This window comes from Corvus hawaiiensis, chromosome 5 (assembly GCF_020740725.1).
Source record: "Corvus hawaiiensis isolate bCorHaw1 chromosome 5, bCorHaw1.pri.cur, whole genome shotgun sequence".
In the NCBI taxonomy this organism is placed as follows: domain Eukaryota; kingdom Metazoa; phylum Chordata; class Aves; order Passeriformes; family Corvidae; genus Corvus; species Corvus hawaiiensis.
Genome location: NC_063217.1, coordinates 2824152 through 2837208, shown reverse-complemented (window position 1 = coordinate 2837208; position 13057 = coordinate 2824152). Strand labels below are relative to the sequence as shown.

Genomic DNA, 13057 nt, shown 5'->3' with positions numbered 1-13057 from the left:
AAGTGGAGCGTTTCTTCCATCTTTCTTTGAAGCAGCTGGGAATGATTAATGTCCAAAGCAGGGTCTGGAGTAAGGCTGGCCACTGGTTCTGGGACACTCTGGCCTTTCCCATGTCACTGACGAATTAAAGCTCGGAGAACTCCAGCAGAGTTAAATCATTCTATAAATTAAGGACTTCCCATCTGAGTGCAGAAATTTGCCTTTTCCAAAGACTCGTGCCTGGAAAAAGTAGATTGGAGGTAGCTTTAGGAAGCGTTTCAGAGCCAGAAGACAAAGCCATGTGTGTCCAGATTCCCAGAGTGAATGCTGAGATTGCCTTGGCAACACAGGGACATGCATGTGGTGATTGCAGCTCCAGAGGGTTTTAACCCACGGGATCAATCTGCCAGCAGGAGAGAGAGGCTGCTCTTGGCTGTAAATATGAGGCACTGCCATGGTCTTTGTGTTTTCCAGCCCTATAAATTGGATGAAAAACCTGTGACACCCACCAGCAAAGGTGTCTGGTTATCAGTGGAAGCAGTCAGGAACCTTCCTGAAAAACCATTTGAGAGTCTCTTGTCTGGCACATCAATTGTAGGGCAATTTGGGACAGGGACTGTCCTTCCATCCCATAAATTAGCACAGGTCTGCCTGAGTCCTCCACTGGTGCTTTTGAGTTTCTACAATAATACAAAGAACACAACCAGACTAAAGATATTGACAAATCTTTTATTTTTTCCCGTTTCCTGGAAAAAGTGTTTTACTTCTCACTGGAAGGTTTTTAGCTGGGCAAAAGATTCCCTGAGGTACCACAGCTGCAGAAAATCATCGTCCACCCTCAGGGGACCTGGCATGGGATGGGAAAAGCCATAAGCCCTTGCTGCTGAACGGTGCAGAAAGCTCAGAAAGGAACAACTTTTAGTGCTATTTGCAAAATTCAATTAATTTTCACCCTGATTGTGTTACAGGACAGCAGTAAACCTCCTTAAATGACAGGTTGTCACCTGAGCCATCCAGCCAAGATGTGAGTCCATGGCAACGTGGGAGGGTGCTGGTTTAATTTAACTCCCAGATACAAAAGGTGCAGCACTGAGCAGACAGACACACGTGAGCACTGTTCTCACATGGAGTGGGATCTGCTGGAACTCAGTGTCTTGCATATCGAGGAGGACATGATTATCATGGAATCCTGGAATGGTTCTGGCTTGGAAGGGACCTTGTTCCATCTTGTTCCAACACCCTGCCAGGCCCAGGCTGCTCCAAGCCCCATCTAACCTGGCCTTGGACTCTTCCAGTGATGGGGTGGCCACAGCTTCTCTGGGCCACCTGTGCCAGGGCCTCACCCCCCTCACAGGGAACCTTTTCCACAGGCTTTTGGGGTGGTGATGAAATTTCTGGAGGATAACTCTTCCACTGGCAATAAATTTCATGTTTGAGCTGTCATGTCTGGGCCTGGAGCTCTAACCTGCTGATTGCTGCAGGGGATGGACCACTGTGCTTATCATCTTTTTTTCCTCTATTTCTCTCATCATCCCCTTCTTTCCTCTTGGGGACAGGGCACTCACTGTACTCAATGGATCACGGGACAACAAAGTTTTGACATCCTTCTATCCCTGGACTCTCTGGTGCTGGCTAAGAATTTCTGAGGTGTAGGAAATGCTTTATTCACACCAGGTCAGGGTCTGTTTGCTTTTTGTCCTTGTTGTCCCTCAGGCCCTGTATGTTTCCTTCCATTTCCTTTGTGAAACTCTGATGGGAATCCAAGTGTCACAAACCTGCTGAAACCCCTGTTCTCTCCTGTTCCCCTTCAGCTTCCCAGAGATGGCAGAGCTCCTTGAGTGAGAAGGTGAAGCCACGTGAAACCCTGTGGTGCCCGCGTGGAATTCTGGATTCCTCAACAAGGAGAGAATCCCTCCGAGGGAGCCAGAGCCCCCGTGCTCAGGAATATCAACTGCAGCTGCCTGCACTAATAACATTAGCATGGGCACTTACTCCAGCTAAATAGGACACTTAATTCCCATTAATGCTGGACTAATTAGAGCACGGTGAACAACAAAAGAGAAAACACCGTCTTTGTGTCTGTGCAAAACTATTCGTGATCTCCCACACAAAATATAGGCCACCCTTCCCTTCCTCGAGCTCTAAGGGGAGTCTCTGTTCCTTGACGAGAACAACCATCAGCAATTCTCAAGATTTCATCTTTCATCTCTCATTCTGGGATACATTTATCTACAAAGAAAAAATCTGTAGATATTCATGAGTGCAGGCAGAGACAACCACATTAGTCAAAAAAAGCCTGCACTGCTAAATGCAGTGTGTGCATTGAGAGTGACCTAAATATGATTAAATTACCCTGCCGAATTTCAAGCAAGAAAAAGCTACCCAGAATTACTTTAATTAGCAGAAAGCGATGCTGTCAGCCACTTTCTGGAAGCAAATTTAATGTTCTGTGTTACTCGTTGTACCCATGGCATCCTGTGGTAGGAAAACAAAATGCTTGTCTCCTCCTCAATGCTAATATCCCCATTATTTATTCCTATCCAGGTCTCCTTAGAAAATGCAGTTTGTGCTCTGTGGTGTTCTCCATCTGTTTGTCCCCCAAGGTGTTTCAAAGCCTCTTGGCAGTTCCAAGAAACTGGAGGAGAGCTGCCACTGACTGAATCCCACGTTCTCTTCCAGAAAAATCTGGATCCTTCCGACTGCCCAGCACCATGGTGGGTTAGACCTCAGCATCCCAAGCTGGAGGGCAGGAATCTTTCCTGGTGACTTGGAAGCATCACTGAGGTAACCGGGGGCAAGGTAGGGGCAGAATTTGGGTCGCCAGATAAGTATCCGTGCCTTGCATGTGTTCCAATAGTGATGGGAGAATTCGGGGAAGAAGAATGCGACTAAGGATATCAAACACATGAACTCTGGTTTGGGAAGATCCTAAACAAATGGTTAGAGGCTGGGAGAGTCTCATAGAAACATGGAATGGTTTGGGTTGAAGGGACCTTAAATATCTCAATCCATCTCAATTCCAGTGGAAGGGACAGCTTCCACTATCCCACATTGCTCCAAGCCCCGTCCAGCCTGGCCTTGGACACTTCCAGGGATCCAGGGGCAGCCACAGCTTCTCTGGGCACGCTGTGCCAGGGCCTCACCTCCCTCACAGGGAAGAAGTCCTTCCCAATATCCCATCTAACCCTGCCCTCATTCAGCTTAAGGCCATTCCCCCTTGTCCTGTCACTCCATCCCTTGTCCAAACTCCCCCTCCAGTCTTCTTGTAAGCCCCCTTTAGGTACTGGAAGGTGCTGGAAGGTCTTCCCGGAGCCTTCTTTTCTCCAGCTGAACAGCCCCAACTCTTTCAGCCTGTATTTAGGAAAGCATCACAACAACATTCCTGTATTTTCCCTATTGTCCCATGGCAGAGAATGGGCAAAGTGACATTTCAGTCCAGGACAAATGACTATTTTAATGTCCTTATTTGCAAACAGCTACTTTTTCAGGTATTAATCACACTGCACTGGGCTAGAGCTGGACCTCAGTGGGATGCCAACCGTTTTAACAAGATGGATTTCTGGGATCAAACCCAGCATCTCTTCCTCAGAGAAATCCCTCAAGGAGCTGGCCGGGGTTTCAGCAGCTCCCAGCCCATGGTCTGCAGCCACAATGGCCATGAAGCTCTTGATGGCTGTGGGCAAACAGGGGAACCTCGATAACCACCCATGTGGTGCCATTCCGAGTCCCAGAGTGCGACAGCTCAGTTAGGAGCATTTTCTTGACTGAGTTTTGAGAGGAGAAGGGATGACATGTTCTGCTCTCCCCTCTGGCTACGGAAAGGATCAGAGAAATTCCTGAAGTGCGTTTGGTAGGGGAGAAGGGATGTCACATAGATCAACAGCAAACTGGAAAAGGCTGGAAAAACAAGGCAGCTTCAAAGGGAAACGGAGCCTTCAGCACTGCCGAGATTCGGAGCATCCTTCCTATCCCGGCTCTGCTTCCTGAAGCACAACACGGTGAGAAAGGCGGGGGAAAGGGACTTGGAGCGTGGGAGGCAGCGGAGAGGCTGAGAAAACAGCTGAAGTGATGGAGCCAGAGCCTCCCTCTGCGTCACGGGAGCTGCGTTCGAGGCGGGAGAACAAGAGAAAACCCCGAGCACAGCCCGGACAGCGCCGCGGGAGCGGCGGGGAAAGGAGGAGAACCGAGCCTCGTTAATCATTCCCGACTGGGAGGGACGGGCTGAGGGCAGGCACCCCGCCAGGACACCGCCGGCTTTCCCAACCTGATCCTCTTGTCCCCGCTCTTTGCTCCCTGGCAGCTCCCTCCTGCCTTGGGATCAGCCACAGCGATGCCCGAATGAATAGCGGCAGCTTTGGATCCTCGGGAAAATCCAAGCCAGAGGCTTTCCAGGTCAGGAATGGAGCTAACATGTCCCACAGGCTTTCTGAAGATGCTCACTGGCAACCCAACCTGTCCCAGAGCTGGCGTTAAGGGTGCATAATCCATGAAGTGCTGGGGCTCCCTGGTCATGGTGAGGAGATGGGAGCGACGCCAGAGGGTCACCAAGTGGATTTGAAGGCTGGAGCACCTCTGCTCTGGAGCCAGGCTGGGAGAGCTGGAGGTGGCCAGCCTGGAGAAGGCTCCAGGGAGATCTTAGAGCCCCTTCCAGTGCCTAAAGGGGATCCAAGAGAGCTGGAGAGGGACTGGGGACAAGGGATGGAGGGACAGGACAATGGGGAGTGGCTTCCCACTGCCAGAGGGCAGGGACAGATGGGATACTGGGAAGGAATTCCTGGCTGTGAGGGTGGGGAGGCCCTGGCACAGGGTGCCCAGAGCAGCTGTGGCTGCCCCTGGATCCCTGGAAGTGTCCAAGGCCAGGCTGGATGGGGCTTGGAGCAACCTGGGGTAGTGGAAGGTGTCCCTGCCTGTGGTAGTGGGATTGGAACAGGATGGTCTTTCAAGTCCCTACCAATCCAAACCATTCTGTGATTCATTCTGTAATAATATGATTCATTAAGCTGCACAGGGAGAGAAGAGAGAGCCCCATGTCTCAGTCCAGCCATAAATAAATGAAATATCAAGTTTCCAAGCCCTGACTGGAAGGGTGAGGGACTCCCATCTTTGTAACACACCAAGCTTCTGCTTTCCTATGATACTTTAAGGACTGGAGTGCAATTAGATAGGAAATAATCAACTTATGTGGCCAAGGGCACTGCTGCAATGCGGGATGACTTCAAACATTTCATGTCCCCATCACCTGTTGAGCTCCAGAGCTGGCTCAGTTCCTCTCCCATTCCCCAAATTTAGCTGTTTAGGAAATGGGAGAGGATCTGTGAAATGCAAGCAGGACCAGAGCCCAACAGAGCCTTCCCAAATCTGATAAGGGCTCCTCACAGCAAAATAAGATTTATAAGTAAAAAAATCCCACTTGCAAATCAAAGCATTTCCCTCACCAAGACCAACAAATGTTTTTCCTCTCACACCTGGACCCTCAAAGACCCCCTTCACAGGAGCATCCAGCAGAGCTGAAGAACCAACAGTGTCTGGAATATTTCACCCTTTTCGAAACCCAGTTTTGTGCCATAACTCAGTGGCACAATGGCTCTCCCGGGAGGGTTTTGGGGAATGACCTAGAACTGCAGAATTTTTAAGCTGGAAAAGAGCTCCAAGATCACCAGGTCCCCCCAAGCAGACCCAGTTTGCCACCAGACCCCTTCACCCTTTGCTTTGTCTGTGATGCCTCCTGCTCGCTCTAGAATTAGGAAACCCTCCAGATGGAAATGTAAGGAACATAAATTGATGTCTCCTCTCCAACATGAATTATCTGACTCCTGCGGCCGTCTCTGCGAGATTACTTGAGCTGAACTTGACTGTTGCAGTAATTAATTTCCAATCAAGCAAATTTGCGTAAATCTTCCCTTTAGAAATCTGCCTTAAATCAAGGGTTTAGGCACCACATTCCAGCTTGGATTCATTAAAAATAGATTGCTATTGAAAGCTGCCAGCACTGTAAATACAGGCACCACGCCACCCTGCAGGACGGCTTGGATACACGCTTTCCACATAATGAAAACCTGCCCTAAAAACCATCCCCACAGCAAATGTCCCTTGGAACTGGGGGTGCTGGGCTCTTATCAGCAGCCCTGACAGCCTTATCTTGTTGACAGATCTGGCCTGGTGGGGATGGTTTTGAAGCAGTCAGGTTAAGGGATACAAAGGCTCCAGGGGAATGAGAGAAGGTCTTGGCAACTTGAGAAATCTTCTTGGGGATGTTTTGAGTGCAGCCCACAAGTCCGAGAGGAGTTTCTGCTTCTCTCAGAGAGGAAGAATCATGGAATGGTTTGGGTTGGAAAGGGATATTGAAAGTCCTGGAATCCAACCCCCCTGCCATGGGCAGGGACACATTCCACTATCCCAGCAGTGCTCCAACCTGGCCTCGGACACTTCCAGGGATGGGACAGCCACAGCTTCTCAGGGCAACAACTCCTTGTCCTGTCACAGCAGGCACTACTGAGAAGTCTGTCCTCATCTTTTTTATAAAACACCTTTAAGGAAGGGAGGAAGGGAAGCCCCTCTCTGCAGGATGTGAACATCCTGAAGGCCAATCAAACACGTTGTCAGTGATGACAGACTGAGAGAGGAGACACAAGGAAGGGTGAAACTACAGCTCTCCATCTCCAAATCTGTGTGAAATCCCTCTCCTCCTCAAATCTGGGATTTGCCAAGGGTATGGAGTCATGGCTGCCCGGTGTTGGGAGGAAGGGGGTGAAAACAGCGCTCCTGGGGCCTGTGCTGAGCTTGCAGCAGCCTCCACCTCAGCAGGATGCAGGTGGGAGATGCCCTTGAGAAGGGATCATAGAATCGTGGAACAGCTTAGGTTGGAAAAGATCTTTAAGGTCATCGAGTGCAATGAATGAGCGGAAACTTTTTCTTTGCCCCCTATTCCTTGCCCTTCCTATCCCAAATGCTCAGCTCTATCTCAATGCCCTGCTTGGAGCATCTCCCTAGAGGGAAGGGTACCACAGCCCAGCTCTGATGGGCACTCACATCACAGAAAACCATCCTAGAACATGGAGAATCCATCCCAGCTGCCTCTGGAGACAGAGGCTTGACTCACTGGAAGACCAACCCCATGATGTGCCAAGCAAGGCCAGTTTTAAGAGTGCTGAATCTTCATAGGACCAGGCTGTGATTGAGAAAAATTCAGCAAAATGCCCTGAAAAATAAAAGTTTGTTCTCTTATTGCTGTCCAAGCCATCACCCAATTTTAGAGACAAGGTCCAAGTGCTCCAGCCACCACCAAGGTTTGTCTTGCCCACCTCTGGTTTGTCTCCAGGCAGCTCTGAAGCCCTGAAGAAAGGCTGATGTCTCCAATTGGCACTGGTGCTCTGTTAAAAGGAGATACTTGTGTGGGAAAAGAGCAGGATGATGTGGAGCTGGGCAGAGGAATATCGAGTAATCCCGATTTCCAGCTTCCTCCGCCGCCAAAACCACAGGGAGGAATGAAAACTTGACAGCACAAGCCTGCCCAGTGGTTGAAGCACACCATGTATTCCGGGCCTGTGAATGAATCAGAAACCTCCTGGAGGAACTGGTGTCTCAACATGCTGTTCTGAGACCTACCACTGGTGTTTTGTCAGGGCAAGGGACCTGTCATCTTTGCTCAGCACCGGGACGCAGGAGAGGATACAGCTTGTTTCTGGAGGAGATATTTTCTTTTTTTTCCTGTTTTCTCTCTCTCTCTCTTCTTTTTTTTTTTTTTTTTTTTTGAGATATTTGTGCACAACTTTTCGTTACTTTTTTAAACACAACATTCAGTTGCTTCTGTTTTGTTGGTTTGGGGTTTTTTTAAAGGAAGGAAAAATGAAATCAAATATACACCCCTTGCTCACCACAGCCTTCCACACTTCTCAGACCCTCAGGAGACAAAAATCCAGCACCTGCTAATCCTTTCTCCTGTTGCGAGCTGCTGATGTCAGCAATAGGGCAAGACACTGAATATATTCCAAATGCACAGGGCTTTGGGGCTGGTACCTCTTCAGTGCCCCAAATTAAAAACTCTGAGGTCTTATTCAGTGTTTGTATTTCTCTTTTCTCAGTGAATATGTAAAACCCACAAACCACCACTTCAGGCAGCCCTTTGGCTGATCAATATCTTGGATAAAGACCAAATACCAAGATCAGTATCTTGGATAAAGGCAAACGACATTCCTTTCAGGGCATTTAGGGTCCCCCACTTACTCCAGGATAGAGCTTAAGGTTCTGACTAATGCTGGAGTCACCCACAGCATAGAGGGTGACAGGATCAGGCTTCAGTCCAGCTGCCCTGTGACTCCATGATAAAAAAACTTGCTGCTCTGAGAAGTTTGGCAGAACCTCTAAGGGGCTGCTGCAAGGTCACCTCAGCCTGTTCCAACTCCATGTATTTGGTGGGAGGCGGCAAACCCAGTGAGGAACAGCATCTCTGGATTTGGGATGAGTTCCTCACCCAAAACAGCCGACACAGAGAGGTATCCCCTGACCAAGGAGAAACAGGAGCAGTGGCAGAGTCCAGCCCTGCTGAGTCTTTGTTCAGCAAAGTCTGCTGAGCTCTTCCTCTTCTCCATTGCAATTTAATCATGGAGCATCTCCCCTGGGAAGAAGCCTGGGCAAGCATGGACTGACGGCTGACCAGGCAAGGATCAAGTTATGGGGGTGTGAAGTTGTGTTCTGCCCTGCCACAGAGAGGATAATTTATGCTCTCCAGTCACCACAGCTGCTGAGAGAGGGCAATGGAGGAGAAATCTGGGAGAAAGCATCAGGGAAGGGAAGAGGGTCCTGGATTGGTTTGTTTTTCCAAAGCTCCCCACCACATTCAGCACTTCCCCTGAAGCTGCACTGCTCCTAAGAGCTATTTAAAACCCTGTGCTGGAGAACTGGGACTTCTCCTCTGCCATGTGCTGCTCTAAAGCCACTGTCACTACTCAATAAATAACAGGGATGTACACTGAAGGCATTCCTGCCATTCAGCACCACCAAACCCACAACCCTACCACGTGCATTGATAGCACATCTACCATCCAATTGCTGTTTCAAGATTCTTTAAAAAACTCAGACTATAAGGTTTCTTATTTTTCTGGCCTCTGCCTGCCTGGCTGTGTTAAGAGACCACTGCAAAATTCCTTTCATCAGCTACCGTTCAGCTGGTCTCAGAATCTATTTTCCAGACTCTAAAGCAAAATTACAGCCATTCAATATTAAACTATTTGCAGAGTGGCATTAAGCAGGGGTGCTGCTCTATTATTTACCATGGCAACTCAGGTTGCTAATTTCTCTTTTTCCTGAATGTGGAAGAGCCAAAACACTCAGAAATGCTCTGTCCCTGATGTGACAAAATGCATTTGTGTTGCACAAAGCATTTCCCTCACCAGAGAAGCCTCCCTGTCACACCAGGACAGGCAGAGCTGGGAGGGGAAAGGTGTTTTTCAGCTGATTGGATGACATGGGATTGCCTGGAGGAATCAGGCCACAGCATCCATTATCCTCCCTCTAGGAGAGGCAGGAGGATCTGGATTATCTTCTGCAGAGCAGCAGCATGGGTCACTTCTCCAGGGAATCTCTCCCTGGCTTTTGCTTCAAAATGGGTCATTTTGAGTATTTCACAGTGGGGGTTTTTATCCTCATGATTTTTCCATGAGTGCTCCTCAGCTCAGGTATGTCCTGAAACAACTCTGATGCCTAAACGTGCTTTCGTTTGATTTAGCTGTGACACCTTCCAGCTGCATCCAGGGATTTGCTGCTTTCCACGGCTGCTGTCACCACTTGTGGTGCACAGCAGGACACACAGAAATGCTGACAGCCTTGCAGAAGAAGCCTGCAACATCCCTGTTCTTCTGAGGTGACATGAGGTGAACCAATTTATTCAGGTTTGGAAGAGCCTCCGAGTCCCAGCCTGGTGGGTAAACTGGTCTTGTCGTGCCTAAATGTAATTTACCAGTGGTTTAGACCCAAAAAACTTCCCATTTCTTCTTCATCCTAAGCAGTCTTGGTATCTCCAGCATCTTCCCATGATGACTTTTTTCCTGCTCATTCTGGCTGTGTCTATGGTACAGACATGTCCCAAGCGTCCTTTGCAGTACACCCTAAGTCCTTCCCCTAATAAACCCGTCTGGAGGCTGAACTGCAGTGCACTGCATCTCATCCCATTCCTGCACACCCAGATCTCCCTTAGGAACTCACCTGGACAAGACCCTGGCTCATGACACAGAGTCAAATCATGGCCAAGGCGGACTGAGGAGCCTGGGGAATTTCATGGATTGCTGCTGCCCCAGAGTCAGTTCAGTTTCTCCTCCCAAGGAAGGAGGCCAGGACGGGCTGTTCTGGGGAAAGAAACACATTTTGCAACAATGGTGTGATAGTGTCTGATTGTTAGCAGAGACCTCGTTCACTCTGAATTTCTGCTGTGGTTTGTGTGGTGTTCCTCTTCCCATGGCCATTGGTGTCTGAGGATTGGGCTGACAGGCTATTCTTAGCCTACTTGAACATTTCCCTTGGATTTCCAAGGCATAGGGAGACGTGTCCACAGCCCAACAGTTCAAATTGTGCATATCCCTGTGCCCATTTCTCATCCCTCCCTTGCTGGTCCAGCCCAGAACCGCGTGGTCCAACCACCACAATCATCTTGCAGCCTCCTGACCAGAAACAAGACAGGCAGGAGTTGTCAAATCACATCAGCTTCATCAAATCCTGGATTTTCCCTTTCGGTCAGGGACAATCACTGATCCCTGACTGAAAGGTGGTCCCACTCCTGCAATCTGTCGCTTTGACACCTCAACAGCCTCTCTCAAACCCTTCTCCTCTCACCCCCTCCAGATCTTGACTCAGCTCCCTCACTCAGTCCTCGTCATTTAATAATTAAACTTCTACTCTGCTTTTCACCAGTCCTCAGGAGTTCCTCCCCTCTCCCTGTCCTGCCATCTCCACCACGTTTGTCCCTCTTGGTCACCCCAGGCACATCAATGACATCTCCCACCACACTCCTGAACCCTTAGCCACTTTGCCAATCTCAGGCACCACAATCATCTGCCCAATAGGCCCTGACTCTCACCCCATATCCAATTCAGGAAGAATTTCTTCATGGAAAGGGTTGTCAGGCATTGGAATGGGAGGTTCCTGTGCTCAGGGAGGTGGTGGAGTCCCATCCCTGGTGGTGTCCTAGGAACACCTGGACATGGCACTCAGTGCTCTGGGATGGGTGGCAAGGTGGGGATTTGGCACAGGCTGGACTCGATGACCTTGGAGGGATTTTCCAACTTTAATGATTCTGGGATTCTGGGATTCTGAGATTCTATGATCTCTCTGCGACTGCCGTCAATCCCCCCATGTGGCCTTAATCCTGCCAATCCAGCCTCCTTCCTCCCACTCTTCCACCTTCCTCAGCAGACCACTGCACTTCCAAAGATCTCTTTATCACAAGTAACACCCCATTCCCACCCTTCTCCACCCACCTTTGCTCCACTCCTCCTCTCCTGCCTTATCCCTACTGTGCACCCACCTCGTCCGTGCCATTCCCAGTCCCAGCTGGAGCCTTCCTGCTGACAAGCCACACAAAGCCCTTTTACATCGCTCCCTGTGGTGGTGGCCAGGAGGGACTTGCTTGGGAGACAGGCAACAAAATCCTTCTTTTTGGGCTCTCCATCGCCGTGGCCCTGAGAGCACGGCCAAGGGAGTGCTGTGAATGGAGCTGCCCTCTCTGGGCTCCAGCAGCACCCCCAGCCCCAGCCCACAATGTGTAATGCAGGATGAATGCCCCGGGCCCTGCAGAATGAAAGGCTCCTTGCCAGCCCGCACACAGCCCGGCCCTGCACAATAAAGACATAATTATGGCTTCAGCGGCTTGGCTTTGCTTTGAGGTCTGCACCAGTGGTGAAATGTTGTTCCATGCTGACCTCGGGGAAGCAGATGATCTCATGAGCTCAGACTGCCCGGGCCACGCTTACCAGGGAGCTGATGGAAATGGGAGAGTTCATAGTTCCAATCCTCTTCCACTGACTGGAGGAAGGCAGCCTCTGATGTGCTGTGAGGATGGGGAGGCCCTGGCACAGGGTGCCCAGAGAAGCTATGGATGCCCCTGGATCCCTGGAAGTGTCCAAGGCCAGGCTGGATGGGGCTTGGAGCAACCTGGGATAGAGGAGTGTGTCCCCTGCCCATGGCAGAGGGTTGGAAGTAGATGGTCTTTAAGTTCCCTTTAAACCCAAACCAGTCCGTGATTCTTTGCCTTGACCTCTGGAGCGTCCCTCTTATTCCTGGGATTATGTGCTAAGGTGCAGACTTCTGCTGTGATTTTAATTTTCCTCTAAGCTGGGAAGTCATGGAAGTCGACTTCCCCTCTGCACAGGGATAAAACCAGGGCATGGCTGCAGTTCCCCAGCAGTGCCATTGCAAGATATCACCTCGACCCCGTGTGCATTCCCATAACATCCCATAAGTCCCCTGAGCACCACAGCACCGTGTTCCATCAGAGGATGTCTCCACTAAGGAACAGGTCCCTACTCAGCACCCAGTTCTTGTCTCCAGCTGCCCACCCACCCCTCAGATCAGCAGCCTCTTCACCACCTCACAGCTATGGTGTTAAACAGCCACCTTCTAAACCTCACCCAGAATTTATTCCTCCCCAGTTCACACCACAAGTGTTGGTGCAGACAGTCTGTTATCTTCCATAACTCTCTTCCTTCCCTGTTATTCACACCAAACACGCCCTCTCAGTTCAACCAGGCTCTATAAAAACAACACATTAGGCAGGGCCAAGTGTTGAGTAGCAAATTAAACAGGGCCAAGGCCTCCCCTCTGGCCCTGGAGACATGTGGAGCAGCATGGCCTGTGACCACAGTCTGCCCCTTACTGCAAAATATAGGACATTTTTTTCCATATTCCCTACAGGTGACAGCCCCTGACTCTTGCTGTCCCCTGCAAGGCTTCCAGACTTTGTTAGGGAGAGCAGAACGTGGCACAGACCAGACCAAAACGTACTGAGGAGATGAAACCTCATCTGAAAGACTTTTAACCCATTTTCCATCCTATTTTTTTATGGCATTATGTCTATTTAGTGGAATCTGAA

At 49.8% G+C, this 13057-nt stretch overlaps 1 long non-coding RNA gene across 2 annotated transcripts in view; it reads right to left on the bottom strand.

The window, feature by feature from the left end:
* Nucleotides 1-723: 723 nt before the first annotated feature.
* LOC125326296 overlaps nt 724-13057 on the bottom strand; it is a 30748-nt gene continuing 18414 nt past the window's right edge. Inside the window, exons 3-4 of one of the 2 annotated variants that reach the window (XR_007203749.1) lie at nt 10180-10319; nt 724-826 (exon numbers count right to left, since the gene is read on the bottom strand). This is a non-coding gene — a long non-coding RNA (uncharacterized LOC125326296). Of the gene's footprint in view, nt 827-7097; nt 7350-10179; nt 10320-13057 lie in introns of those variants that run through there. The other variant, XR_007203750.1, reaches the window with a different exon arrangement.